The sequence below is a fragment of the Danio rerio genome, chromosome 4 (genome assembly GCF_052040795.2).
Source record: "Danio rerio strain M-AB ecotype USA chromosome 4, GRCz13ab, whole genome shotgun sequence".
Taxonomy (NCBI): domain Eukaryota; kingdom Metazoa; phylum Chordata; class Actinopteri; order Cypriniformes; family Danionidae; genus Danio; species Danio rerio.
The window spans coordinates 71,743,425-71,770,083 of record NC_141024.2 but is presented as its reverse complement, the minus strand read 5'-3'; the positions used below and the strand labels follow the sequence as shown (position 1 = coordinate 71,770,083).

Genomic DNA, 26,659 nt, shown 5'->3' with positions numbered 1-26,659 from the left:
CAAGACATGAGAGCAGTTGGGGCAGCCTTTGGAGCCAGGGGAGCACCCCACGGGCTCTGTGCTGGCGGCCCCAGAAACTCGATTCACTCCAGAGTAGAACCGAACAACTCCGGCAGGGGCAAACGGCGACCGCAGTGCACTGACTGACAGCAAGGCAAAAAGTCCAGAGCGAGCCAGCCAGGAGTCGAACCTAGAATCTTCTGATCCGTAGTCAGACGCGTTATCCATTGCGCCACTGGCCCAGTCTCTCTCTGCACTGCTCAAGAGCACCCTGCTCCGATAGGAGGACACGGTTCGGTCAAGATGGAGTTCCTTCGACGCATGCTGTGCTTTGTTATCATGACAAGTTGTGGTGCCGATAGGATGCTCTTACACAGAGCATGTGACAGTCCCTCCCTAGAAGAACTGTGATCCAGGCTCTGAGACTTTCTCCTCTCCAGGAGGAGGTTACAAGCGTTAGAGCTATTTTTGTCAGAGCAGGCAGCTGCAGCACACCTGGCTGGAGGCCCACAGCCAGGCTTGAGGGCAAGCTCTTGCCAGGCCTTCCCTGGTGGTCTAGTGGTTAGGATTCGGCGCTCTCACCGCCGCGGCCCGGGTTCGATTCCCGGTCAGGGAACTTTCTTTTCACCTCCATGGTAAACCTCGAGCTGTAGCGCCTAGCATGACTTGGCAAAGGCAAGAAAGCAGGGCTGAGCGCAAAAGGCCTCCTTCGAGCCGGAGTCGAACCAGCGACCTAAGGATTGCCAACATCCCACCTACAGTCCTCCGCTCTACCAACTGAGCTATCGAAGGCTTACGAGGCACTTACACAACAACACCCTACAAGGTCGCTGCAGTCCGACTGCTGGCCGAAAAGGACAGAAGCAAAAGCACTCAAGCCTTCCCATACCGGGAGTCGAACCCGGGCCGCCTGGGTGAAAACCAGGAATCCTGACCGCTAGACCATATGGGAACTGCCACTTTTGAGACCCAGTCTTGGCACAAACTCCAGTTCTTTCTGACCGCCCGCACTTCCCTGCTCCGCTTGCTCAAGTGCCACTCATACACTCACGCACGTTCTCATGCACAGTTTCTTAGTTTCCGTAACCTACAATCTTCTGATCCATCGTCACAAGCGTTATCCTTTGTGCCACCGGCGCTCTGTTCAGCACCTTGTTAGCAAACTGCTTGAAGCAAGGACAAGGCTTTGTCAACCCGGAGTTCCTTCACCACACGTTCTGCTTTGTTTTTATGGCGAGAGGTTGTGTGGATGGGATGCTCTCACAGGATTCCTGACAGTCCCTCCACAGAAGACCTGAGATCCAGGGTCGGAGACTCTCTCCTCTCCAAGAGGAGGTTAAAAGCAATGGTTTCTTTTATGTCTTTGTGTCAGAGCACTTAGGTGTTGCTGCAGCTCAGAGATCTACAAGTGGAGGAGATTACACTGCAAGTTGGCTGGCTGACCTCTAAGTGGTAAGCACTTATGCCACAAGTAGGCTGGGTTTGCGATTGATGTAGCTGTAGTAGACAGTCATAAAAATAAAGAAAATAGAAACTGGTTACTCTGAGGTTGTGTTTAGGGTTGGGCTAGGTGTAAAACTGAACACAAAACAGCAGATTACTGTGAGGTTGGCCCTGGGGCTGGGGTAGGTGTGATATTAGTAAAATGCAATAGGTTGTATTCTGTGCCATGTACAGGACATTGAATGAATGAAAACCACATGGAGGTTTGTTACTGTGAGGTTGGGTTTAGAGTTGGGGGTAAGTTTGGAGGTCCATAAAACGCAGCAGGAAACTTTGAGCTTGGGTTTAGGATTGGGGTAGGTTTGACATTCTAACATAATAGGCTGGACGCAGTGTCTTGTAGGAGACGTTAAATGAATGAAACTCCAGGAGGTTTGTACAGCCCACTTGGCGCCTAAGTTTCACACACTTGGAGCTGACCAGGCCATTTGGCGCAGGCTCCGATTTCTATTTATACCTTTCTCAGTCAGGTAACTTCCTTTTCATTAGTATGAGCATCTGCACTGTGTGGCATATTTGCAGACATATAACAGAGACTGAAGCATTGCTCACACTTGTCTGAGATGGTCATTTTGACTGGAACCTTGTTTGGGGTTGGCACTTTGTTTTTGAATCTTGTCTGCTTTTACGTACGTGTATCTGTGCTGCAGTAGAACGCCTTAGCCTCACAGCAAACATTTTGGTCTACAAGCTGTCACTGGCGTCTTCAAAGGAGACTGGCTGTACTGCTTTATTCTGGAAGTCCCGAGGGATGTACAGGACCAAGACATGAGAGCAGTTGGGGCAGCCTTTGGAGCCAGGGGAGCACCCCACGGGCTCTGTGCTGGCGGCCCCAGAAACTCGATTCACTCCAGAGTAGAACCGAACAACTCCGGCAGGGGCAAACGGCGACCGCAGTGCACTGACTGACAGCAAGGCAAAAAGTCCAGAGCGAGCCAGCCAGGAGTCGAACCTAGAATCTTCTGATCCGTAGTCAGACGCGTTATCCATTGCGCCACTGGCCCAGTCTCTCTCTGCACTGCTCAAGAGCACCCTGCTCCGATAGGAGGACACGGTTCGGTCAAGATGGAGTTCCTTCGACGCATGCTGTGCTTTGTTATCATGACAAGTTGTGGTGCCGATAGGATGCTCTTACACAGAGCATGTGACAGTCCCTCCCTAGAAGAACTGTGATCCAGGCTCTGAGACTTTCTCCTCTCCAGGAGGAGGTTACAAGCGTTAGAGCTATTTTTGTCAGAGCAGGCAGCTGCAGCACACCTGGCTGGAGGCCCACAGCCAGGCTTGAGGGCAAGCTCTTGCCAGGCCTTCCCTGGTGGTCTAGTGGTTAGGATTCGGCGCTCTCACCGCCGCGGCCCGGGTTCGATTCCCGGTCAGGGAACTTTCTTTTCACCTCCATGGTAAACCTCGAGCTGTAGCGCCTAGCATGACTTGGCAAAGGCAAGAAAGCAGGGCTGAGCGCAAAAGGCCTCCTTCGAGCCGGAGTCGAACCAGCGACCTAAGGATTGCCAACATCCCACCTACAGTCCTCCGCTCTACCAACTGAGCTATCGAAGGCTTACGAGGCACTTACACAACAACACCCTACAAGGTCGCTGCAGTCCGACTGCTGGCCGAAAAGGACAGAAGCAAAAGCACTCAAGCCTTCCCATACCGGGAGTCGAACCCGGGCCGCCTGGGTGAAAACCAGGAATCCTGACCGCTAGACCATATGGGAACTGCCACTTTTGAGACCCAGTCTTGGCACAAACTCCAGTTCTTTCTGACCGCCCGCACTTCCCTGCTCCGCTTGCTCAAGTGCCACTCATACACTCACGCACGTTCTCATGCACAGTTTCTTAGTTTCCGTAACCTACAATCTTCTGATCCATCGTCACAAGCGTTATCCTTTGTGCCACCGGCGCTCTGTTCAGCACCTTGTTAGCAAACTGCTTGAAGCAAGGACAAGGCTTTGTCAACCCGGAGTTCCTTCACCACACGTTCTGCTTTGTTTTTATGGCGAGAGGTTGTGTGGATGGGATGCTCTCACAGGATTCCTGACAGTCCCTCCACAGAAGACCTGAGATCCAGGGTCGGAGACTCTCTCCTCTCCAAGAGGAGGTTAAAAGCAATGGTTTCTTTTATGTCTTTGTGTCAGAGCACTTAGGTGTTGCTGCAGCTCAGAGATCTACAAGTGGAGGAGATTACACTGCAAGTTGGCTGGCTGACCTCTAAGTGGTAAGCACTTATGCCACAAGTAGGCTGGGTTTGCGATTGATGTAGCTGTAGTAGACAGTCATAAAAATAAAGAAAATAGAAACTGGTTACTCTGAGGTTGTGTTTAGGGTTGGGCTAGGTGTAAAACTGAACACAAAACAGCAGATTACTGTGAGGTTGGCCCTGGGGCTGGGGTAGGTGTGATATTAGTAAAATGCAATAGGTTGTATTCTGTGCCATGTACAGGACATTGAATGAATGAAAACCACATGGAGGTTTGTTACTGTGAGGTTGGGTTTAGAGTTGGGGGTAAGTTTGGAGGTCCATAAAACGCAGCAGGAAACTTTGAGCTTGGGTTTAGGATTGGGGTAGGTTTGACATTCTAACATAATAGGCTGGACGCAGTGTCTTGTAGGAGACGTTAAATGAATGAAACTCCAGGAGGTTTGTACAGCCCACTTGGCGCCTAAGTTTCACACACTTGGAGCTGACCAGGCCATTTGGCGCAGGCTCCGATTTCTATTTATACCTTTCTCAGTCAGGTAACTTCCTTTTCATTAGTATGAGCATCTGCACTGTGTGGCATATTTGCAGACATATAACAGAGACTGAAGCATTGCTCACACTTGTCTGAGATGGTCATTTTGACTGGAACCTTGTTTGGGGTTGGCACTTTGTTTTTGAATCTTGTCTGCTTTTACGTACGTGTATCTGTGCTGCAGTAGAACGCCTTAGCCTCACAGCAAACATTTTGGTCTACAAGCTGTCACTGGCGTCTTCAAAGGAGACTGGCTGTACTGCTTTATTCTGGAAGTCCCGAGGGATGTACAGGACCAAGACATGAGAGCAGTTGGGGCAGCCTTTGGAGCCAGGGGAGCACCCCACGGGCTCTGTGCTGGCGGCCCCAGAAACTCGATTCACTCCAGAGTAGAACCGAACAACTCCGGCAGGGGCAAACGGCGACCGCAGTGCACTGACTGACAGCAAGGCAAAAAGTCCAGAGCGAGCCAGCCAGGAGTCGAACCTAGAATCTTCTGATCCGTAGTCAGACGCGTTATCCATTGCGCCACTGGCCCAGTCTCTCTCTGCACTGCTCAAGAGCACCCTGCTCCGATAGGAGGACACGGTTCGGTCAAGATGGAGTTCCTTCGACGCATGCTGTGCTTTGTTATCATGACAAGTTGTGGTGCCGATAGGATGCTCTTACACAGAGCATGTGACAGTCCCTCCCTAGAAGAACTGTGATCCAGGCTCTGAGACTTTCTCCTCTCCAGGAGGAGGTTACAAGCGTTAGAGCTATTTTTGTCAGAGCAGGCAGCTGCAGCACACCTGGCTGGAGGCCCACAGCCAGGCTTGAGGGCAAGCTCTTGCCAGGCCTTCCCTGGTGGTCTAGTGGTTAGGATTCGGCGCTCTCACCGCCGCGGCCCGGGTTCGATTCCCGGTCAGGGAACTTTCTTTTCACCTCCATGGTAAACCTCGAGCTGTAGCGCCTAGCATGACTTGGCAAAGGCAAGAAAGCAGGGCTGAGCGCAAAAGGCCTCCTTCGAGCCGGAGTCGAACCAGCGACCTAAGGATTGCCAACATCCCACCTACAGTCCTCCGCTCTACCAACTGAGCTATCGAAGGCTTACGAGGCACTTACACAACAACACCCTACAAGGTCGCTGCAGTCCGACTGCTGGCCGAAAAGGACAGAAGCAAAAGCACTCAAGCCTTCCCATACCGGGAGTCGAACCCGGGCCGCCTGGGTGAAAACCAGGAATCCTGACCGCTAGACCATATGGGAACTGCCACTTTTGAGACCCAGTCTTGGCACAAACTCCAGTTCTTTCTGACCGCCCGCACTTCCCTGCTCCGCTTGCTCAAGTGCCACTCATACACTCACGCACGTTCTCATGCACAGTTTCTTAGTTTCCGTAACCTACAATCTTCTGATCCATCGTCACAAGCGTTATCCTTTGTGCCACCGGCGCTCTGTTCAGCACCTTGTTAGCAAACTGCTTGAAGCAAGGACAAGGCTTTGTCAACCCGGAGTTCCTTCACCACACGTTCTGCTTTGTTTTTATGGCGAGAGGTTGTGTGGATGGGATGCTCTCACAGGATTCCTGACAGTCCCTCCACAGAAGACCTGAGATCCAGGGTCGGAGACTCTCTCCTCTCCAAGAGGAGGTTAAAAGCAATGGTTTCTTTTATGTCTTTGTGTCAGAGCACTTAGGTGTTGCTGCAGCTCAGAGATCTACAAGTGGAGGAGATTACACTGCAAGTTGGCTGGCTGACCTCTAAGTGGTAAGCACTTATGCCACAAGTAGGCTGGGTTTGCGATTGATGTAGCTGTAGTAGACAGTCATAAAAATAAAGAAAATAGAAACTGGTTACTCTGAGGTTGTGTTTAGGGTTGGGCTAGGTGTAAAACTGAACACAAAACAGCAGATTACTGTGAGGTTGGCCCTGGGGCTGGGGTAGGTGTGATATTAGTAAAATGCAATAGGTTGTATTCTGTGCCATGTACAGGACATTGAATGAATGAAAACCACATGGAGGTTTGTTACTGTGAGGTTGGGTTTAGAGTTGGGGGTAAGTTTGGAGGTCCATAAAACGCAGCAGGAAACTTTGAGCTTGGGTTTAGGATTGGGGTAGGTTTGACATTCTAACATAATAGGCTGGACGCAGTGTCTTGTAGGAGACGTTAAATGAATGAAACTCCAGGAGGTTTGTACAGCCCACTTGGCGCCTAAGTTTCACACACTTGGAGCTGACCAGGCCATTTGGCGCAGGCTCCGATTTCTATTTATACCTTTCTCAGTCAGGTAACTTCCTTTTCATTAGTATGAGCATCTGCACTGTGTGGCATATTTGCAGACATATAACAGAGACTGAAGCATTGCTCACACTTGTCTGAGATGGTCATTTTGACTGGAACCTTGTTTGGGGTTGGCACTTTGTTTTTGAATCTTGTCTGCTTTTACGTACGTGTATCTGTGCTGCAGTAGAACGCCTTAGCCTCACAGCAAACATTTTGGTCTACAAGCTGTCACTGGCGTCTTCAAAGGAGACTGGCTGTACTGCTTTATTCTGGAAGTCCCGAGGGATGTACAGGACCAAGACATGAGAGCAGTTGGGGCAGCCTTTGGAGCCAGGGGAGCACCCCACGGGCTCTGTGCTGGCGGCCCCAGAAACTCGATTCACTCCAGAGTAGAACCGAACAACTCCGGCAGGGGCAAACGGCGACCGCAGTGCACTGACTGACAGCAAGGCAAAAAGTCCAGAGCGAGCCAGCCAGGAGTCGAACCTAGAATCTTCTGATCCGTAGTCAGACGCGTTATCCATTGCGCCACTGGCCCAGTCTCTCTCTGCACTGCTCAAGAGCACCCTGCTCCGATAGGAGGACACGGTTCGGTCAAGATGGAGTTCCTTCGACGCATGCTGTGCTTTGTTATCATGACAAGTTGTGGTGCCGATAGGATGCTCTTACACAGAGCATGTGACAGTCCCTCCCTAGAAGAACTGTGATCCAGGCTCTGAGACTTTCTCCTCTCCAGGAGGAGGTTACAAGCGTTAGAGCTATTTTTGTCAGAGCAGGCAGCTGCAGCACACCTGGCTGGAGGCCCACAGCCAGGCTTGAGGGCAAGCTCTTGCCAGGCCTTCCCTGGTGGTCTAGTGGTTAGGATTCGGCGCTCTCACCGCCGCGGCCCGGGTTCGATTCCCGGTCAGGGAACTTTCTTTTCACCTCCATGGTAAACCTCGAGCTGTAGCGCCTAGCATGACTTGGCAAAGGCAAGAAAGCAGGGCTGAGCGCAAAAGGCCTCCTTCGAGCCGGAGTCGAACCAGCGACCTAAGGATTGCCAACATCCCACCTACAGTCCTCCGCTCTACCAACTGAGCTATCGAAGGCTTACGAGGCACTTACACAACAACACCCTACAAGGTCGCTGCAGTCCGACTGCTGGCCGAAAAGGACAGAAGCAAAAGCACTCAAGCCTTCCCATACCGGGAGTCGAACCCGGGCCGCCTGGGTGAAAACCAGGAATCCTGACCGCTAGACCATATGGGAACTGCCACTTTTGAGACCCAGTCTTGGCACAAACTCCAGTTCTTTCTGACCGCCCGCACTTCCCTGCTCCGCTTGCTCAAGTGCCACTCATACACTCACGCACGTTCTCATGCACAGTTTCTTAGTTTCCGTAACCTACAATCTTCTGATCCATCGTCACAAGCGTTATCCTTTGTGCCACCGGCGCTCTGTTCAGCACCTTGTTAGCAAACTGCTTGAAGCAAGGACAAGGCTTTGTCAACCCGGAGTTCCTTCACCACACGTTCTGCTTTGTTTTTATGGCGAGAGGTTGTGTGGATGGGATGCTCTCACAGGATTCCTGACTTCCCTGCTCCGCTTGCTCAAGTGCCACTCATACACTCACGCACGTTCTCATGCACAGTTTCTTAGTTTCCGTAACCTACAATCTTCTGATCCATCGTCACAAGCGTTATCCTTTGTGCCACCGGCGCTCTGTTCAGCACCTTGTTAGCAAACTGCTTGAAGCAAGGACAAGGCTTTGTCAACCCGGAGTTCCTTCACCACACGTTCTGCTTTGTTTTTATGGCGAGAGGTTGTGTGGATGGGATGCTCTCACAGGATTCCTGACAGTCCCTCCACAGAAGACCTGAGATCCAGGGTCGGAGACTCTCTCCTCTCCAAGAGGAGGTTAAAAGCAATGGTTTCTTTTATGTCTTTGTGTCAGAGCACTTAGGTGTTGCTGCAGCTCAGAGATCTACAAGTGGAGGAGATTACACTGCAAGTTGGCTGGCTGACCTCTAAGTGGTAAGCACTTATGCCACAAGTAGGCTGGGTTTGCGATTGATGTAGCTGTAGTAGACAGTCATAAAAATAAAGAAAATAGAAACTGGTTACTCTGAGGTTGTGTTTAGGGTTGGGCTAGGTGTAAAACTGAACACAAAACAGCAGATTACTGTGAGGTTGGCCCTGGGGCTGGGGTAGGTGTGATATTAGTAAAATGCAATAGGTTGTATTCTGTGCCATGTACAGGACATTGAATGAATGAAAACCACATGGAGGTTTGTTACTGTGAGGTTGGGTTTAGAGTTGGGGGTAAGTTTGGAGGTCCATAAAACGCAGCAGGAAACTTTGAGCTTGGGTTTAGGATTGGGGTAGGTTTGACATTCTAACATAATAGGCTGGACGCAGTGTCTTGTAGGAGACGTTAAATGAATGAAACTCCAGGAGGTTTGTACAGCCCACTTGGCGCCTAAGTTTCACACACTTGGAGCTGACCAGGCCATTTGGCGCAGGCTCCGATTTCTATTTATACCTTTCTCAGTCAGGTAACTTCCTTTTCATTAGTATGAGCATCTGCACTGTGTGGCATATTTGCAGACATATAACAGAGACTGAAGCATTGCTCACACTTGTCTGAGATGGTCATTTTGACTGGAACCTTGTTTGGGGTTGGCACTTTGTTTTTGAATCTTGTCTGCTTTTACGTACGTGTATCTGTGCTGCAGTAGAACGCCTTAGCCTCACAGCAAACATTTTGGTCTACAAGCTGTCACTGGCGTCTTCAAAGGAGACTGGCTGTACTGCTTTATTCTGGAAGTCCCGAGGGATGTACAGGACCAAGACATGAGAGCAGTTGGGGCAGCCTTTGAAGCCAGGGGAGCACCCCACGGGCTCTGTGCTGGCGGCCCCAGAAACTCGATTCACTCCAGAGTAGAACCGCACAACTCCGGCAGGGGCAAACGGCGACCGCAGTGCACTGACTGACAGCAAGGCAAAAAGTCCAGAGCGAGCCAGCCAGGAGTCGAACCTAGAATCTTCTGATCCGTAGTCAGACGCGTTATCCATTGCGCCACTGGCCCAGTCTCTCTCTGCACTGCTCAAGAGCACCCTGCTCCGATAGGAGGACACGGTTCGGTCAAGATGGAGTTCCTTCGACGCATGCTGTGCTTTGTTATCATGACAAGTTGTGGTGCCGATAGGATGCTCTTCCACAGAGCATGTGACAGTCCCTCCCTAGAAGAACTGTGATCCAGGCTCTGAGACTTTCTCCTCTCCAGGAGGAGGTTACAAGCGTTAGAGCTATTTTTGTCAGAGCAGGCAGCTGCAGCACACCTGGCTGGAGGCCCACAGCCAGGCTTGAGGGCAAGCTCTTGCCAGGCCTTCCCTGGTGGTCTAGTGGTTAGGATTCGGCGCTCTCACCGCCGCGGCCCGGGTTCGATTCCCGGTCAGGGAACTTTCTTTTCACCTCCATGGTAAACCTCGAGCTGTAGCGCCTAGCATGACTTGGCAAAGGCAAGAAAGCAGGGCTGAGCGCAAAAGGCCTCCTTCGAGCCGGAGTCGAACCAGCGACCTAAGGATTGCCAACATCCCACCTACAGTCCTCCGCTCTACCAACTGAGCTATCGAAGGCTTACGAGGCACTTACACAACAACACCCTACAAGGTCGCTGCAGTCCGACTGCTGGCCGAAAAGGACAGAAGCAAAAGCACTCAAGCCTTCCCATACCGGGAGTCGAACCCGGGCCGCCTGGGTGAAAACCAGGAATCCTGACCGCTAGACCATATGGGAACTGCCACTTTTGAGACCCAGTCTTGGCACAAACTCCAGTTCTTTCTGACCGCCCGCACTTCCCTGCTCCGCTTGCTCAAGTGCCACTCATACACTCACGCACGTTCTCATGCACAGTTTCTTAGTTTCCGTAACCTACAATCTTCTGATCCATCGTCACAAGCGTTATCCTTTGTGCCACCGGCGCTCTGTTCAGCACCTTGTTAGCAAACTGCTTGAAGCAAGGACAAGGCTTTGTCAACCCGGAGTTCCTTCACCACACGTTCTGCTTTGTTTTTATGGCGAGAGGTTGTGTGGATGGGATGCTCTCACAGGATTCCTGACAGTCCCTCCACAGAAGACCTGAGATCCAGGGTCGGAGACTCTCTCCTCTCCAAGAGGAGGTTAAAAGCAATGGTTTCTTTTATGTCTTTGTGTCAGAGCACTTAGGTGTTGCTGCAGCTCAGAGATCTACAAGTGGAGGAGATTACACTGCAAGTTGGCTGGCTGACCTCTAAGTGGTAAGCACTTATGCCACAAGTAGGCTGGGTTTGCGATTGATGTAGCTGTAGTAGACAGTCATAAAAATAAAGAAAATAGAAACTGGTTACTCTGAGGTTGTGTTTAGGGTTGGGCTAGGTGTAAAACTGAACACAAAACAGCAGATTACTGTGAGGTTGGCCCTGGGGCTGGGGTAGGTGTGATATTAGTAAAATGCAATAGGTTGTATTCTGTGCCATGTACAGGACATTGAATGAATGAAAACCACATGGAGGTTTGTTACTGTGAGGTTGGGTTTAGAGTTGGGGGTAAGTTTGGAGGTCCATAAAACGCAGCAGGAAACTTTGAGCTTGGGTTTAGGATTGGGGTAGGTTTGACATTCTAACATAATAGGCTGGACGCAGTGTCTTGTAGGAGACGTTAAATGAATGAAACTCCAGGAGGTTTGTACAGCCCACTTGGCGCCTAAGTTTCACACACTTGGAGCTGACCAGGCCATTTGGCGCAGGCTCCGATTTCTATTTATACCTTTCTCAGTCAGGTAACTTCCTTTTCAGTAGTATGAGCATCTGCACTGTGTGGCATATTTGCAGACATATAACAGAGACTGAAGCATTGCTCACACTTGTCTGAGATGGTCATTTTGACTGGAACCTTGTTTGGGGTTGGCACTTTGTTTTTGAATCTTGTCTGCTTTTACGTACGTGTATCTGTGCTGCAGTAGAACGCCTTAGCCTCACAGCAAACATTTTGGTCTACAAGCTGTCACTGGCGTCTTCAAAGGAGACTGGCTGTACTGCTTTATTCTGGAAGTCCCGAGGGATGTACAGGACCAAGACATGAGAGCAGTTGGGGCAGCCTTTGAAGCCAGGGGAGCACCCCACGGGCTCTGTGCTGGCGGCCCCAGAAACTCGATTCACTCCAGAGTAGAACCGCACAACTCCGGCAGGGGCAAACGGCGACCGCAGTGCACTGACTGACAGCAAGGCAAAAAGTCCAGAGCGAGCCAGCCAGGAGTCGAACCTAGAATCTTCTGATCCGTAGTCAGACGCGTTATCCATTGCGCCACTGGCCCAGTCTCTCTCTGCACTGCTCAAGAGCACCCTGCTCCGATAGGAGGACACGGTTCGGTCAAGATGGAGTTCCTTCGACGCATGCTGTGCTTTGTTATCATGACAAGTTGTGGTGCCGATAGGATGCTCTTACACAGAGCATGTGACAGTCCCTCCCTAGAAGAACTGTGATCCAGGCTCTGAGACTTTCTCCTCTCCAGGAGGAGGTTACAAGCGTTAGAGCTATTTTTGTCAGAGCAGGCAGCTGCAGCACACCTGGCTGGAGGCCCACAGCCAGGCTTGAGGGCAAGCTCTTGCCAGGCCTTCCCTGGTGGTCTAGTGGTTAGGATTCGGCGCTCTCACCGCCGCGGCCCGGGTTCGATTCCCGGTCAGGGAACTTTCTTTTCACCTCCATGGTAAACCTCGAGCTGTAGCGCCTAGCATGACTTGGCAAAGGCAAGAAAGCAGGGCTGAGCGCAAAAGGCCTCCTTCGAGCCGGAGTCGAACCAGCGACCTAAGGATTGCCAACATCCCACCTACAGTCCTCCGCTCTACCAACTGAGCTATCGAAGGCTTACGAGGCACTTACACAACAACACCCTACAAGGTCGCTGCAGTCCGACTGCTGGCCGAAAAGGACAGAAGCAAAAGCACTCAAGCCTTCCCATACCGGGAGTCGAACCCGGGCCGCCTGGGTGAAAACCAGGAATCCTGACCGCTAGACCATATGGGAACTGCCACTTTTGAGACCCAGTCTTGGCACAAACTCCAGTTCTTTCTGACCGCCCGCACTTCCCTGCTCCGCTTGCTCAAGTGCCACTCATACACTCACGCACGTTCTCATGCACAGTTTCTTAGTTTCCGTAACCTACAATCTTCTGATCCATCGTCACAAGCGTTATCCTTTGTGCCACCGGCGCTCTGTTCAGCACCTTGTTAGCAAACTGCTTGAAGCAAGGACAAGGCTTTGTCAACCCGGAGTTCCTTCACCACACGTTCTGCTTTGTTTTTATGGCGAGAGGTTGTGTGGATGGGATGCTCTCACAGGATTCCTGACAGTCCCTCCACAGAAGACCTGAGATCCAGGGTCGGAGACTCTCTCCTCTCCAAGAGGAGGTTAAAAGCAATGGTTTCTTTTATGTCTTTGTGTCAGAGCACTTAGGTGTTGCTGCAGCTCAGAGATCTACAAGTGGAGGAGATTACACTGCAAGTTGGCTGGCTGACCTCTAAGTGGTAAGCACTTATGCCACAAGTAGGCTGGGTTTGCGATTGATGTAGCTGTAGTAGACAGTCATAAAAATAAAGAAAATAGAAACTGGTTACTCTGAGGTTGTGTTTAGGGTTGGGCTAGGTGTAAAACTGAACACAAAACAGCAGATTACTGTGAGGTTGGCCCTGGGGCTGGGGTAGGTGTGATATTAGTAAAATGCAATAGGTTGTATTCTGTGCCATGTACAGGACATTGAATGAATGAAAACCACATGGAGGTTTGTTACTGTGAGGTTGGGTTTAGAGTTGGGGGTAAGTTTGGAGGTCCATAAAACGCAGCAGGAAACTTTGAGCTTGGGTTTAGGATTGGGGTAGGTTTGACATTCTAACATAATAGGCTGGACGCAGTGTCTTGTAGGAGACGTTAAATGAATGAAACTCCAGGAGGTTTGTACAGCCCACTTGGCGCCTAAGTTTCACACACTTGGAGCTGACCAGGCCATTTGGCGCAGGCTCCGATTTCTATTTATACCTTTCTCAGTCAGGTAACTTCCTTTTCATTAGTATGAGCATCTGCACTGTGTGGCATATTTGCAGACATATAACAGAGACTGAAGCATTGCTCACACTTGTCTGAGATGGTCATTTTGACTGGAACCTTGTTTGGGGTTGGCACTTTGTTTTTGAATCTTGTCTGCTTTTACGTACGTGTATCTGTGCTGCAGTAGAACGCCTTAGCCTCACAGCAAACATTTTGGTCTACAAGCTGTCACTGGCGTCTTCAAAGGAGACTGGCTGTACTGCTTTATTCTGGAAGTCCCGAGGGATGTACAGGACCAAGACATGAGAGCAGTTGGGGCAGCCTTTGGAGCCAGGGGAGCACCCCACGGGCTCTGTGCTGGCGGCCCCAGAAACTCGATTCACTCCAGAGTAGAACCGAACAACTCCGGCAGGGGCAAACGGCGACCGCAGTGCACTGACTGACAGCAAGGCAAAAAGTCCAGAGCGAGCCAGCCAGGAGTCGAACCTAGAATCTTCTGATCCGTAGTCAGACGCGTTATCCATTGCGCCACTGGCCCAGTCTCTCTCTGCACTGCTCAAGAGCACCCTGCTCCGATAGGAGGACACGGTTCGGTCAAGATGGAGTTCCTTCGACGCATGCTGTGCTTTGTTATCATGACAAGTTGTGGTGCCGATAGGATGCTCTTACACAGAGCATGTGACAGTCCCTCCCTAGAAGAACTGTGATCCAGGCTCTGAGACTTTCTCCTCTCCAGGAGGAGGTTACAAGCGTTAGAGCTATTTTTGTCAGAGCAGGCAGCTGCAGCACACCTGGCTGGAGGCCCACAGGCAGGCTTGAGGGCAAGCTCTTGCCAGGCCTTCCCTGGTGGTCTAGTGGTTAGGATTCGGCGCTCTCACCGCCGCGGCCCGGGTTCGATTCCCGGTCAGGGAACTTTCTTTTCACCTCCATGGTAAACCTCGAGCTGTAGCGCCTAGCATGACTTGGCAAAGGCAAGAAAGCAGGGCTGAGCGCAAAAGGCCTCCTTCGAGCCGGAGTCGAACCAGCGACCTAAGGATTGCAAACATCCCACCTACAGTCCTCCGCTCTACCAACTGAGCTATCGAAGGCTTACGAGGCACTTACACAACAACACCCTACAAGGTCGCTGCAGTCCGACTGCTGGCCGAAAAGGACAGAAGCAAAAGCACTCAAGCCTTCCCATACCGGGAGTCGAACCCGGGCCGCCTGGGTGAAAACCAGGAATCCTGACCGCTAGACCATATGGGAACTGCCACTTTTGAGACCCAGTCTTGGCACAAACTCCAGTTCTTTCTGACCGCCCGCACTTCCCTGCTCCGCTTGCTCAAGTGCCACTCATACACTCACGCACGTTCTCATGCACAGTTTCTTAGTTTCCGTAACCTACAATCTTCTGATCCATCGTCACAAGCGTTATCCTTTGTGCCACCGGCGCTCTGTTCAGCACCTTGTTAGCAAACTGCTTGAAGCAAGGACAAGGCTTTGTCAACCCGGAGTTCCTTCACCACACGTTCTGCTTTGTTTTTATGGCGAGAGGTTGTGTGGATGGGATGCTCTCACAGGATTCCTGACAGTCCCTCCACAGAAGACCTGAGATCCAGGGTCGGAGACTCTCTCCTCTCCAAGAGGAGGTTAAAAGCAATGGTTTCTTTTATGTCTTTGTGTCAGAGCACTTAGGTGTTGCTGCAGCTCAGAGATCTACAAGTGGAGGAGATTACACTGCAAGTTGGCTGGCTGACCTCTAAGTGGTAAGCACTTATGCCACAAGTAGGCTGGGTTTGCGATTGATGTAGCTGTAGTAGACAGTCATAAAAATAAAGAAAATAGAAACTGGTTACTCTGAGGTTGTGTTTAGGGTTGGGCTAGGTGTAAAACTGAACACAAAACAGCAGATTACTGTGAGGTTGGCCCTGGGGCTGGGGTAGGTGTGATATTAGTAAAATGCAATAGGTTGTATTCTGTGCCATGTACAGGACATTGAATGAATGAAAACCACATGGAGGTTTGTTACTGTGAGGTTGGGTTTAGAGTTGGGGGTAAGTTTGGAGGTCCATAAAACGCAGCAGGAAACTTTGAGCTTGGGTTTAGGATTGGGGTAGGTTTGACATTCTAACATAATAGGCTGGACGCAGTGTCCTGTAGGAGACGTTAAATGAATGAAACTCCAGGAGGTTTGTACAGCCCACTTGGCGCCTAAGTTTCACACACTTGGAGCTGACCAGGCCATTTGGCGCAGGCTCCGATTTCTATTTATACCTTTCTCAGTCAGGTAACTTCCTTTTCATTAGTATGAGCATCTGCACTGTGTGGCATATTTGCAGACATATAACAGAGACTGAAGCATTGCTCACACTTGTCTGAGATGGTCATTTTGACTGGAACCTTGTTTGGGGTTGGCACTTTGTTTTTGAATCTTGTCTGCTTTTACGTACGTGTATCTGTGCTGCAGTAGAACGCCTTAGCCTCACAGCAAACATTTTGGTCTACAAGCTGTCACTGGCGTCTTCAAAGGAGACTGGCTGTACTGCTTTATTCTGGAAGTCCCGAGGGATGTACAGGACCAAGACATGAGAGCAGTTGGGGCAGCCTTTGGAGCCAGGGGAGCACCCCACGGGCTCTGTGCTGGCGGCCCCAGAAACTCGATTCACTCCAGAGTAGAACCGAACAACTCCGGCAGGGGCAAACGGCGACCGCAGTGCACTGACTGACAGCAAGGCAAAAAGTCCAGAGCGAGCCAGCCAGGAGTCGAACCTAGAATCTTCTGATCCGTAGTCAGACGCGTTATCCATTGCACCACTGGCCCAGTCTCTCTCTGCACTGCTCAAGAGCACCCTGCTCCGATAGGAGGACACGGTTCGGTCAAGATGGAGTTCCTTCGACGCATGCTGTGCTTTGTTATCATGACAAGTTGTGGTGCCGATAGGATGCTCTTACACAGAGCATGTGACAGTCCCTCCCTAGAAGAACTGTGATCCAGGCTCTGAGACTTTCTCCTCTCCAGGAGGAGGTTACAAGCGTTAGAGCTATTTTTGTCAGAGCAGGCAGCTGCAGCACACCTGGCTGGAGGCCCACAGCCAGGCTTGAGGGCAAGCTCTTGCCAGGCCTTCCCTGGTGGTCTAGTGGTTAGGATTCGGCGCTCTCACCGCCGCGGCCCGGGTTCGATTCCCGGTCAGGGAACTTTCTTTTCACCTCCATGGTAAACCTCGAGCTGTAGCGCCTAGCATGACTTGGCAAAGGCAAGAAAGCAGGGCTGAGCGCAAAAGGCCTCCTTCGAGCCGGAGTCGAACCAGCGACCTAAGGATTGCCAACATCCCACCTACAGTCCTCCGCTCTACCAACTGAGCTATCGAAGGCTTACGAGGCACTTACACAACAACACCCTACAAGGTCGCTGCAGTCCGACTGCTGGCCGAAAAGGACAGAAGCAAAAGCACTCAAGCCTTCCCATACCGGGAGTCGAACCCGGGCCGCCTGGGTGAAAACCAGGAATCCTGACCGCTAGACCATATGGGAACTGCCACTTTTGAGACCCAGTCTTGGCACAAACTCCAGTTCTTTCTGACCGCCCGCACTTCCCTGCTCCGCTTGCTCAAGTGCCACTCATACACTCATGCACGTTCTCATGCACAGTTTCTTAGTTTCCGTAACCTACAATCTTCTGATCCATCGTCACAAGCGTTATCCTTTGTGCCACCGGCGCTCTGTTCAGCACCTTGTTAGCAAACTGCTTGAAGCAAGGACAAGGCTTTGTCAACCCGGAGTTCCTTCACCACACGTTCTGCTTTGTTTTTATGGCGAGAGGTTGTGTGGATGGGATGCTCTCACAGGATTCCTGACAGTCCCTCCACAGAAGACCTGAGATCCAGGGTCGGAGACTCTCTCCTCTCCAAGAGGAGGTTAAAAGCAATGGTTTCTTTTATGTCTTTGTGTCAGAGCACTTAGGTGTTGCTGCAGCTCAGAGATCTACAAGTGGAGGAGATTACACTGCAAGTTGGCTGGCTGACCTCTAAGTGGTAAGCACTTATGCCACAAGTAGGCTGGGTTTGCGATTGATGTAGCTGTAGTAGACAGTCATAAAAATAAAGAAAATAGAAACTGGTTACTCTGAGGTTGTGTTTAGGGTTGGGCTAGGTGTAAAACTGAACACAAAACAGCAGATTACTGTGAGGTTGGCCCTGGGGCTGGGGTAGGTGTGATATTAGTAAAATGCAATAGGTTGTATTCTGTGCCATGTACAGGACATTGAATGAATGAAAACCACATGGAGGTTTGTTACTGTGAGGTTGGGTTTAGAGTTGGGGGTAAGTTTGGAGGTCCATAAAACGCAGCAGGAAACTTTGAGCTTGGGTTTAGGATTGGGGTAGGTTTGACATTCTAACATAATAGGCTGGACGCAGTGTCTTGTAGGAGACGTTAAATGAATGAAACTCCAGGAGGTTTGTACAGCCCACTTGGCGCCTAAGTTTCACACACTTGGAGCTGACCAGGCCATTTGGCGCAGGCTCCGATTTCTATTTATACCTTTCTCAGTCAGGTAACTTCCTTTTCATTAGTATGAGCATCTGCACTGTGTGGCATATTTGCAGACATATAACAGAGACTGAAGCATTGCTCACACTTGTCTGAGATGGTCATTTTGACTGGAACCTTGTTTGGGGTTGGCACTTTGTTTTTGAATCTTGTCTGCTTTTACGTACGTGTATCTGTGCTGCAGTAGAACGCCTTAGCCTCACAGCAAACATTTTGGTCTACAAGCTGTCACTGGCGTCTTCAAAGGAGACTGGCTGTACTGCTTTATTCTGGAAGTCCCGAGGGATGTACAGGACCAAGACATGAGAGCAGTTGGGGCAGCCTTTGGAGCCAGGGGAGCACCCCACGGGCTCTGTGCTGGCGGCCCCAGAAACTCGATTCACTCCAGAGTAGAACCGAACAACTCCGGCAGGGGCAAACGGCGACCGCAGTGCACTGACTGACAGCAAGGCAAAAAGTCCAGAGCGAGCCAGCCAGGAGTCGAACCTAGAATCTTCTGATCCGTAGTCAGACGCGTTATCCATTGCGCCACTGGCCCAGTCTCTCTCTGCACTGCTCAAGAGCACCCTGCTCCGATAGGAGGACACGGTTCGGTCAAGATGGAGTTCCTTCGACGCATGCTGTGCTTTGTTATCATGACAAGTTGTGGTGCCGATAGGATGCTCTTACACAGAGCATGTGACAGTCCCTCCCTAGAAGAACTGTGATCCAGGCTCTGAGACTTTCTCCTCTCCAGGAGGAGGTTACAAGCGTTAGAGCTATTTTTGTCAGAGCAGGCAGCTGCAGCACACCTGGCTGGAGGCCCACAGCCAGGCTTGAGGGCAAGCTCTTGCCAGGCCTTCCCTGGTGGTCTAGTGGTTAGGATTCGGCGCTCTCACCGCCGCGGCCCGGGTTCGATTCCCGGTCAGGGAACTTTCTTTTCACCTCCATGGTAAACCTCGAGCTGTAGCGCCTAGCATGACTTGGCAAAGGCAAGAAAGCAGGGCTGAGCGCAAAAGGCCTCCTTCGAGCCGGAGTCGAACCAGCGACCTAAGGATTGCCAACATCCCACCTACAGTCCTCCGCTCTACCAACTGAGCTATCGAAGGCTTACGAGGCACTTACACAACAACACCCTACAAGGTCGCTGCAGTCCGACTGCTGGCCGAAAAGGACAGAAGCAAAAGCACTCAAGCCTTCCCATACCGGGAGTCGAACCCGGGCCGCCTGGGTGAAAACCAGGAATCCTGACCGCTAGACCATATGGGAACTGCCACTTTTGAGACCCAGTCTTGGCACAAACTCCAGTTCTTTCTGACCGCCCGCACTTCCCTGCTCCGCTTGCTCAAGTGCCACTCATACACTCACGCACGTTCTCATGCACAGTTTCTTAGTTTCCGTAACCTACAATCTTCTGATCCATCGTCACAAGCGTTATCCTTTGTGCCACCGGCGCTCTGTTCAGCACCTTGTTAGCAAACTGCTTGAAGCAAGGACAAGGCTTTGTCAACCCGGAGTTCCTTCACCACACGTTCTGCTTTGTTTTTATGGCGAGAGGTTGTGTGGATGGGATGCTCTCACAGGATTCCTGACAGTCCCTCCACAGAAGACCTGAGATCCAGGGTCGGAGACTCTCTCCTCTCCAAGAGGAGGTTAAAAGCAATGGTTTCTTTTATGTCTTTGTGTCAGAGCACTTAGGTGTTGCTGCAGCTCAGAGATCTACAAGTGGAGGAGATTACACTGCAAGTTGGCTGGCTGACCTCTAAGTGGTAAGCACTTATGCCACAAGTAGGCTGGGTTTGCGATTGATGTAGCTGTAGTAGACAGTCATAAAAATAAAGAAAATAGAAACTGGTTACTCTGAGGTTGTGTTTAGGGTTGGGCTAGGTGTAAAACTGAACACAAAACAGCAGATTACTGTGAGGTTGGCCCTGGGGCTGGGGTAGGTGTGATATTAGTAAAATGCAATAGGTTGTATTCTGTGCCATGTACAGGACATTGAATGAATGAAAACCACATGGAGGTTTGTTACTGTGAGGTTGGGTTTAGAGTTGGGGGTAAGTTTGGAGGTCCATAAAACGCAGCAGGAAACTTTGAGCTTGGGTTTAGGATTGGGGTAGGTTTGACATTCTAACATAATAGGCTGGACGCAGTGTCCTGTAGGAGACGTTAAATGAATGAAACTCCAGGAGGTTTGTACAGCCCACTTGGCGCCTAAGTTTCACACACTTGGAGCTGACCAGGCCATTTGGCGCAGGCTCCGATTTCTATTTATACCTTTCTCAGTCAGGTAACTTCCTTTTCATTAGTATGAGCATCTGCACTGTGTGGCATATTTGCAGACATATAACAGAGACTGAAGCATTGCTCACACTTGTCTGAGATGGTCATTTTGACTGGAACCTTGTTTGGGGTTGGCACTTTGTTTTTGAATCTTGTCTGCTTTTACGTACGTGTATCTGTGCTGCAGTAGAACGCCTTAGCCTCACAGCAAACATTTTGGTCTACAAGCTGTCACTGGCGTCTTCAAAGGAGACTGGCTGTACTGCTTTATTCTGGAAGTCCCGAGGGATGTACAGGACCAAGACATGAGAGCAGTTGGGGCAGCCTTTGGAGCCAGGGGAGCACCCCACGGGCTCTGTGCTGGCGGCCCCAGAAACTCGATTCACTCCAGAGTAGAACCGAACAACTCCGGCAGGGGCAAACGGCGACCGCAGTGCACTGACTGACAGCAAGGCAAAAAGTCCAGAGCGAGCCAGCCAGGAGTCGAACCTAGAATCTTCTGATCCGTAGTCAGACGCGTTATCCATTGCGCCACTGGCCCAGTCTCTCTCTGCACTGCTCAAGAGCACCCTGCTCCGATAGGAGGACACGGTTCGGTCAAGATGGAGTTCCTTCGACGCATGCTGTGCTTTGTTATCATGACAAGTTGTGGTGCCGATAGGATGCTCTTACACAGAGCATGTGACAGTCCCTCCCTAGAAGAACTGTGATCCAGGCTCTGAGACTTTCTCCTCTCCAGGAGGAGGTTACAAGCGTTAGAGCTATTTTTGTCAGAGCAGGCAGCTGCAGCACACCTGGCTGGAGGCCCACAGCCAGGCTTGAGGGCAAGCTCTTGCCAGGCCTTCCCTGGTGGTCTAGTGGTTAGGATTCGGCGCTCTCACCGCCGCGGCCCGGGTTCGATTCCCGGTCAGGGAACTTTCTTTTCACCTCCATGGTAAACCTCGAGCTGTAGCGCCTAGCATGACTGGGCAAAGGCAAGAAAGCAGGGCTGAGCGCAAAAGGCCTCCTTCGAGCCGGAGTCGAACCAGCGACCTAAGGATTGCCAACATCCCACCTACAGTCCTCCGCTCTACCAACTGAGCTATCGAAGGCTTACGAGGCACTTACACAACAACACCCTACAAGGTCGCTGCAGTCCGACTGCTGGCCGAAAAGGACAGAAGCAAAAGCACTCAAGCCTTCCCATACCGGGAGTCGAACCCGGGCCGCCTGGGTGAAAACCAGGAATCCTGACCGCTAGACCATATGGGAACTGCCACTTTTGAGACCCAGTCTTGGCACAAACTCCAGTTCTTTCTGACCGCCCGCACTTCCCTGCTCCGCTTGCTCAAGTGCCACTCATACACTCACGCACGTTCTCATGCACAGTTTCTTAGTTTCCGTAACCTACAATCTTCTGATCCATCGTCACAAGCGTTATCCTTTGTGCCACCGGCGCTCTGTTCAGCACCTTGTTAGCAAACTGCTTGAAGCAAGGACAAGGCTTTGTCAACCCGGAGTTCCTTCACCACACGTTCTGCTTTGTTTTTATGGCGAGAGGTTGTGTGGATGGGATGCTCTCACAGGATTCCTGACAGTCCCTCCACAGAAGACCTGAGATCCAGGGTCGGAGACTCTCTCCTCTCCAAGAGGAGGTTAAAAGCAATGGTTTCTTTTATGTCTTTGTGTCAGAGCACTTAGGTGTTGCTGCAGCTCAGAGATCTACAAGTGGAGGAGATTACACTGCAAGTTGGCTGGCTGACCTCTAAGTGGTAAGCACTTATGCCACAAGTAGGCTGGGTTTGCGATTGATGTAGCTGTAGTAGACAGTCATAAAAATAAAGAAAATAGAAACTGGTTACTCTGAGGTTGTGTTTAGGGTTGGGCTAGGTGTAAAACTGAACACAAAACAGCAGATTACTGTGAGGTTGGCCCTGGGGCTGGGGTAGGTGTGATATTAGTAAAATGCAATAGGTTGTATTCTGTGCCATGTACAGGACATTGAATGAATGAAAACCACATGGAGGTTTGTTACTGTGAGGTTGGGTTTAGAGTTGGGGGTAAGTTTGGAGGTCCATAAAACGCAGCAGGAAACTTTGAGCTTGGGTTTAGGATTGGGGTAGGTTTGACATTCTAACATAATAGGCTGGACGCAGTGTCTTGTAGGAGACGTTAAATGAATGAAACTCCAGGAGGTTTGTACAGCCCACTTGGCGCCTAAGTTTCACACACTTGGAGCTGACCAGGCCATTTGGCGCAGGCTCCGATTTCTATTTATACCTTTCTCAGTCAGGTAACTTCCTTTTCATTAGTATGAGCATCTGCACTGTGTGGCATATTTGCAGACATATAACAGAGACTGAAGCATTGCTCACACTTGTCTGAGATGGTCATTTTGACTGGAACCTTGTTTGGGGTTGGCACTTTGTTTTTGAATCTTGTCTGCTTTTACGTACGTGTATCTGTGCTGCAGTAGAACGCCTTAGCCTCACAGCAAACATTTTGGTCTACAAGCTGTCACTGGCGTCTTCAAAGGAGACTGGCTGTACTGCTTTATTCTGGAAGTCCCGAGGGATGTACAGGACCAAGACATGAGAGCAGTTGGGGCAGCCTTTGAAGCCAGGGGAGCACCCCACGGGCTCTGTGCTGGCGGCCCCAGAAACTCGATTCACTCCAGAGTAGAACCGAACAACTCCGGCAGGGGCAAACGGCGACCGCAGTGCACTGACTGACAGCAAGGCAAAAAGCCCAGAGCGAGCCAGTCTTCCGCAACGCCGCTTTAAACGCATCGGGGAAAGTCCAAACACAAAATGTGTTCCATATCCTCAAACAAGTGTTTATGTTTTTATATGGTGTGGTCTAATTTATAAATGAAACTTTAAATGTAGAGCTTTAGTGAACAGTGTTGTGCAAGTTACTTCGAAACTGTAATACATTACAGATTACTTATTTCTGTTATTTAAATGTAATCCCTTACCTTACAATATTACTGTCTCAGAATTCTAATATGTTACATTACTCTTTTATTACTTTTTAGTTACTTTCATCAAAATAACTACAGAATTAGAACTTAACATTGTAAAATTCTATAATGTTCTATAATGAGCATTTTACATCCAGTAGAAAGTGATTTGATGTAGCAGAATGACTCTGACCTCTCCAGGCTACTAACAATATAGTATATATTTGGCAATGTGATGGCTCAAGACAATGCAAGAAAGGATGACAGCCAGAATTACACATGATCTGTTAAAAGTATGGTAGAGGTAAAGTGATTATCTGGCAATATCTGTGAATGGCTTGGCTTTATTCATATTAGACACAACAGGCCGATATGTAAACTCCAATGCCATGACAAAATGCAGATTTTGTTTCTTTTCTTATTGTTGCCATTATTGTATTTACTTTACATTCAAGTGGTTTACAACACAAAATCGTCCTGCACAAAGTGAGCATGATGAACAGCTTTCTCAGTATAATGTTTGTGCATCGATTTCCTGTTTGTGGACAAAACTGCTTGCGAGCTCTCACATACGCTGCTTACACACAAATTCTCACAATCTCACAAATATGCACCGCTCACGCACAAATTTTCTTGCATGCCCTCAGTACACTGCTCTCTCAGTGAGATTATATGCAAACTCACAATTTGTGTCTTGTGTTCCCTCTTCCTTTCAAGCTTTTTGATGTGAATTACATTAGTACACTATTTATTAACAATAACCAAAATACTAAAATAGACTTATAATTTTTAATCTAATAAACCATAACATTGTTGGCTGTATGTTATATGATGAGATATTTCAAATAAAAAGCATTTAGACAAAAATATAAACTAAAGCAAGCAGAAATGTGACTAATAGAAACACTTGATAAGGTATTATAGCCTACTGTACTATTCACTCTTCAAATAAATCTCATTATCAATCACATTTTTTTATGGCAACTAAAATAAAGTGAACTAGTGTCTGTTGTCTTCCACATTGTTGATGAGATTGTGGAGGACATTTTCCCTGCCATCCTCTTCATTTTGAGAAGAAGCTGTTCCACACGGCCCCTGAACACACATATTGTCATTAAGTACTTTAATTACTCTGTTGTGGTAATACTACATTTACATTTAGTCATTTAGCAGACGCTTTTATCCAAAGCGACTTACAAATGAGGACAAGAAAGCAATTTACACAACTAAGAGCAACAATGAATAAGTGCTATAGGCAAGTTTCAGGTCTGTAAAGTCTAAGAAGGGAAGTATTAGTTTTTTTTTTGTTTTTGTTTTTTGGGGTACAGTTAGTGTGATATTCAGAGAGGCAATTGCAGATTTAGGAAGTGAAGTGGAGACTAAATAGTTGAGTTTTTAGTCGTTTCTTGAAAATAGCGAGTGACTCTGCTGTTCTCATGCAGTTAGGGAGTTCATTCCACCAACTGGGCAGATTGAGCGTGAGCGTTCGCGAAAGTGATTTCTTCCCTCTTTGGGATGGAACCACGAGGCGACGTTCATTCACAGAACGCAAGTTTCTGGAGGGCACATAGATCTGCAGAAGTGAAAGCAGATAAGAAGGAGCAAGGCCAGAAGTCACTTTGTAGGCAAACATCAGGGCTTTGAATTTGATGTGAGCAGCAACTGGCAGCCAGTGCAAACGGACTAGCAGCAGAGTGACATGTGCTTGTTTAGGTTCATTGAAGACCACTCGTGCTGCTGCATTCTGGAGCAGTTGAAGAGGCTTGACAGAGTTAGCTGGAAGCCCAGCTAGTAGAGAGTTGCAGTATTCCAGTTTGGAGAGAACAAGAGCTTGAACAAGGAGTTGAGCTGCATGTTCAGATAAAAAGGGTTGGATCTTTCTGATGTTATAGAGTGCGAATCTGCACGATCGAGCAGTTCTAGAAATGTGGTCAAAGAAGTTTAGTTGGTCATCAATCGTTACTCCAAGGCTTTTCACCATTTTGGATGCAGTAATGGTTGCCCCATCCATCTGGATTGAAAAGTTATGGTGTAGAGTCGGGTTGGCAGAAACTACAAGCATTTCCGTTTTCACGAGGTTCAGCTGAAGATGATGATCTTTCATCCAGTGTGAAATATCCAACAGGCAGGCTGAGATGCAAGCTGGAACCGAGGGATCATCAGGTTGAAAAGAGAGGTATAGCTGAGTATCATCAGCATAGCAGTGGTAGGAGAATCCATGTCTCTGGATGACTGGTCCTAGAGATGATGTGTAGATGGAGAAGAGAAGTGGCCCAAGAACAGAGCCTTGAGGTACCCCAGTGTTTAGATGCTGTAGGTTGGACACCTCTCCCCTCCAAGACACCCTAAATGACCTGTCAGAGAGGTAAGATCTGAACCATTGTATAACAGTGCCCTCAACGCCCAGTGACTCGAGCGTAGATAGCAGGATCTGGTGGTTGACAGTGTCAAAAGCAGCTGACAAGTCCAGCAAATTGAGGACTGATGATTTAGAGTCTTCTTTAGCCAGTCTGAGATCCTCCACGACCGAGAGCAGGGCAGTCTCAGTTGAGTGGCCTTTCTTAAAGCCGGATTGCTTGTTGTCCATGAGATTGTTTTGAGTAAGAAAGTCCAGGACTTGATTGAACACTACTTTCTCAAGAATCTTGGCCATGAATGGAAGCAGGGATACTGGTCTGTAGTTTTCAAGTAGCGTATGGTCCAGGTTGGGTTTCTTTAGCAGTGGGGTTACCCTAGCCTGCTTAAATGAAGTGGGGAATAAACCAGAGTCAAGAGATGTGTTGATTATGTGAGTCAGTGTTGGTATGACTGCAGGAGAGATGGCTTGCAAGAGATGAGAGAGAATGGGATCGAGTGGACAGGTGGTTGCATGGCTAGATAGCACGAGTTTGGACACCTCAGACTCAGAGAGCTGAGAAAAAGAGGTGAGTGTGTGTGGTGTTGGTGGTGTATCTTGCGTGTTTGTTGTAGGTGCAGCAAATTAAGCACTGATTTTTCAGTTTTGGTGCAAAAGAATGTAGCAAAGTCATCAGTAGTAAGTGTGGAGGATGCGGGTGGAGGAGGAGGATAGAGGAGGGAGGAAAATATTTTAAAAAGTAGGCGAGGATTAGTGGCATTGTTGATTTTCAGACGGTAATATGTCTGCTTTGCAGAAGTATCCTCAGCTGAGAAAGAGGACAGAAGAGTTTGGTATGTTAAGAGCTGTGCAGGATTTTTAGTTTTCCGCCAAATTCTCTCTGCAGCCCGAAGTTTTGAGCGATGCTCACGGAGAGCATCCGAGAGCCAGGGTGCAGGAGGACTGGCACGGGCTGGCCTGGATGCAAGAGGACATAATCGGTCTAGACATGATGCTAGTGTGGAGCAGAGT

General features: G+C 49.5%; 1 protein-coding gene and 40 non-coding genes across 42 annotated transcripts in view; 10 read left to right on the top strand and 31 right to left on the bottom strand.

Moving 5' to 3' along the window:
• The window catches only part of myrfl (myelin regulatory factor like), a 250,410-nt gene that overhangs the window by 115,981 nt on the left and 107,770 nt on the right, over window positions 1-26,659 (bottom strand). The gene's annotated exons all lie outside the window — the stretch shown is intronic.
• trnar-acg (transfer RNA arginine (anticodon ACG)) lies at window positions 170-242 on the bottom strand. The gene has a single exon. It is a non-coding gene; the product is annotated as a tRNA-Arg (tRNA).
• Window positions 545-616, top strand: trnae-cuc (transfer RNA glutamic acid (anticodon CUC)). Its single transcript has one exon. It is a non-coding gene; the product is annotated as a tRNA-Glu (tRNA).
• trnay-gua (transfer RNA tyrosine (anticodon GUA)) lies at window positions 706-792 on the bottom strand. Its single transcript is given in 2 exon segments — window positions 706-741; window positions 756-792. It is a non-coding gene; the product is annotated as a tRNA-Tyr (tRNA).
• Window positions 881-952, bottom strand: trnae-uuc (transfer RNA glutamic acid (anticodon UUC)). The gene has a single exon. It is a non-coding gene; the product is annotated as a tRNA-Glu (tRNA).
• On the bottom strand, window positions 2,435-2,507 carry trnar-acg (transfer RNA arginine (anticodon ACG)). The gene has a single exon. It is a non-coding gene; the product is annotated as a tRNA-Arg (tRNA).
• trnae-cuc (transfer RNA glutamic acid (anticodon CUC)) lies at window positions 2,810-2,881 on the top strand. Its single transcript has one exon. It is a non-coding gene; the product is annotated as a tRNA-Glu (tRNA).
• On the bottom strand, window positions 2,971-3,057 carry trnay-gua (transfer RNA tyrosine (anticodon GUA)). The gene is given in 2 exon segments: window positions 2,971-3,006; window positions 3,021-3,057. It is a non-coding gene; the product is annotated as a tRNA-Tyr (tRNA).
• On the bottom strand, window positions 3,146-3,217 carry trnae-uuc (transfer RNA glutamic acid (anticodon UUC)). Its single transcript has one exon. It is a non-coding gene; the product is annotated as a tRNA-Glu (tRNA).
• On the bottom strand, window positions 4,700-4,772 carry trnar-acg (transfer RNA arginine (anticodon ACG)). Its single transcript has one exon. It is a non-coding gene; the product is annotated as a tRNA-Arg (tRNA).
• On the top strand, window positions 5,075-5,146 carry trnae-cuc (transfer RNA glutamic acid (anticodon CUC)). Its single transcript has one exon. It is a non-coding gene; the product is annotated as a tRNA-Glu (tRNA).
• trnay-gua (transfer RNA tyrosine (anticodon GUA)) lies at window positions 5,236-5,322 on the bottom strand. Its single transcript is given in 2 exon segments — window positions 5,236-5,271; window positions 5,286-5,322. It is a non-coding gene; the product is annotated as a tRNA-Tyr (tRNA).
• trnae-uuc (transfer RNA glutamic acid (anticodon UUC)) lies at window positions 5,411-5,482 on the bottom strand. The gene has a single exon. It is a non-coding gene; the product is annotated as a tRNA-Glu (tRNA).
• On the bottom strand, window positions 6,965-7,037 carry trnar-acg (transfer RNA arginine (anticodon ACG)). Its single transcript has one exon. It is a non-coding gene; the product is annotated as a tRNA-Arg (tRNA).
• trnae-cuc (transfer RNA glutamic acid (anticodon CUC)) lies at window positions 7,340-7,411 on the top strand. Its single transcript has one exon. It is a non-coding gene; the product is annotated as a tRNA-Glu (tRNA).
• On the bottom strand, window positions 7,501-7,587 carry trnay-gua (transfer RNA tyrosine (anticodon GUA)). The gene is given in 2 exon segments: window positions 7,501-7,536; window positions 7,551-7,587. It is a non-coding gene; the product is annotated as a tRNA-Tyr (tRNA).
• Window positions 7,676-7,747, bottom strand: trnae-uuc (transfer RNA glutamic acid (anticodon UUC)). Its single transcript has one exon. It is a non-coding gene; the product is annotated as a tRNA-Glu (tRNA).
• Window positions 9,495-9,567, bottom strand: trnar-acg (transfer RNA arginine (anticodon ACG)). The gene has a single exon. It is a non-coding gene; the product is annotated as a tRNA-Arg (tRNA).
• trnae-cuc (transfer RNA glutamic acid (anticodon CUC)) lies at window positions 9,870-9,941 on the top strand. Its single transcript has one exon. It is a non-coding gene; the product is annotated as a tRNA-Glu (tRNA).
• trnay-gua (transfer RNA tyrosine (anticodon GUA)) lies at window positions 10,031-10,117 on the bottom strand. The gene is given in 2 exon segments: window positions 10,031-10,066; window positions 10,081-10,117. It is a non-coding gene; the product is annotated as a tRNA-Tyr (tRNA).
• trnae-uuc (transfer RNA glutamic acid (anticodon UUC)) lies at window positions 10,206-10,277 on the bottom strand. The gene has a single exon. It is a non-coding gene; the product is annotated as a tRNA-Glu (tRNA).
• Window positions 11,760-11,832, bottom strand: trnar-acg (transfer RNA arginine (anticodon ACG)). Its single transcript has one exon. It is a non-coding gene; the product is annotated as a tRNA-Arg (tRNA).
• trnae-cuc (transfer RNA glutamic acid (anticodon CUC)) lies at window positions 12,135-12,206 on the top strand. Its single transcript has one exon. It is a non-coding gene; the product is annotated as a tRNA-Glu (tRNA).
• Window positions 12,296-12,382, bottom strand: trnay-gua (transfer RNA tyrosine (anticodon GUA)). The gene is given in 2 exon segments: window positions 12,296-12,331; window positions 12,346-12,382. It is a non-coding gene; the product is annotated as a tRNA-Tyr (tRNA).
• On the bottom strand, window positions 12,471-12,542 carry trnae-uuc (transfer RNA glutamic acid (anticodon UUC)). The gene has a single exon. It is a non-coding gene; the product is annotated as a tRNA-Glu (tRNA).
• Window positions 14,025-14,097, bottom strand: trnar-acg (transfer RNA arginine (anticodon ACG)). Its single transcript has one exon. It is a non-coding gene; the product is annotated as a tRNA-Arg (tRNA).
• trnae-cuc (transfer RNA glutamic acid (anticodon CUC)) lies at window positions 14,400-14,471 on the top strand. Its single transcript has one exon. It is a non-coding gene; the product is annotated as a tRNA-Glu (tRNA).
• Window positions 14,561-14,647, bottom strand: trnay-gua (transfer RNA tyrosine (anticodon GUA)). The gene is given in 2 exon segments: window positions 14,561-14,596; window positions 14,611-14,647. It is a non-coding gene; the product is annotated as a tRNA-Tyr (tRNA).
• trnae-uuc (transfer RNA glutamic acid (anticodon UUC)) lies at window positions 14,736-14,807 on the bottom strand. The gene has a single exon. It is a non-coding gene; the product is annotated as a tRNA-Glu (tRNA).
• Window positions 16,290-16,362, bottom strand: trnar-acg (transfer RNA arginine (anticodon ACG)). The gene has a single exon. It is a non-coding gene; the product is annotated as a tRNA-Arg (tRNA).
• trnae-cuc (transfer RNA glutamic acid (anticodon CUC)) lies at window positions 16,665-16,736 on the top strand. Its single transcript has one exon. It is a non-coding gene; the product is annotated as a tRNA-Glu (tRNA).
• trnay-gua (transfer RNA tyrosine (anticodon GUA)) lies at window positions 16,826-16,912 on the bottom strand. The gene is given in 2 exon segments: window positions 16,826-16,861; window positions 16,876-16,912. It is a non-coding gene; the product is annotated as a tRNA-Tyr (tRNA).
• On the bottom strand, window positions 17,001-17,072 carry trnae-uuc (transfer RNA glutamic acid (anticodon UUC)). The gene has a single exon. It is a non-coding gene; the product is annotated as a tRNA-Glu (tRNA).
• trnah-aug (transfer RNA histidin (anticodon AUG)) lies at window positions 18,555-18,627 on the bottom strand. Its single transcript has one exon. It is a non-coding gene; the product is annotated as a tRNA-Arg (tRNA).
• Window positions 18,930-19,001, top strand: trnae-cuc (transfer RNA glutamic acid (anticodon CUC)). Its single transcript has one exon. It is a non-coding gene; the product is annotated as a tRNA-Glu (tRNA).
• On the bottom strand, window positions 19,091-19,177 carry trnay-gua (transfer RNA tyrosine (anticodon GUA)). Its single transcript is given in 2 exon segments — window positions 19,091-19,126; window positions 19,141-19,177. It is a non-coding gene; the product is annotated as a tRNA-Tyr (tRNA).
• trnae-uuc (transfer RNA glutamic acid (anticodon UUC)) lies at window positions 19,266-19,337 on the bottom strand. The gene has a single exon. It is a non-coding gene; the product is annotated as a tRNA-Glu (tRNA).
• On the bottom strand, window positions 20,820-20,892 carry trnar-acg (transfer RNA arginine (anticodon ACG)). Its single transcript has one exon. It is a non-coding gene; the product is annotated as a tRNA-Arg (tRNA).
• Window positions 21,195-21,266, top strand: trnae-cuc (transfer RNA glutamic acid (anticodon CUC)). The gene has a single exon. It is a non-coding gene; the product is annotated as a tRNA-Glu (tRNA).
• trnay-gua (transfer RNA tyrosine (anticodon GUA)) lies at window positions 21,356-21,442 on the bottom strand. The gene is given in 2 exon segments: window positions 21,356-21,391; window positions 21,406-21,442. It is a non-coding gene; the product is annotated as a tRNA-Tyr (tRNA).
• Window positions 21,531-21,602, bottom strand: trnae-uuc (transfer RNA glutamic acid (anticodon UUC)). Its single transcript has one exon. It is a non-coding gene; the product is annotated as a tRNA-Glu (tRNA).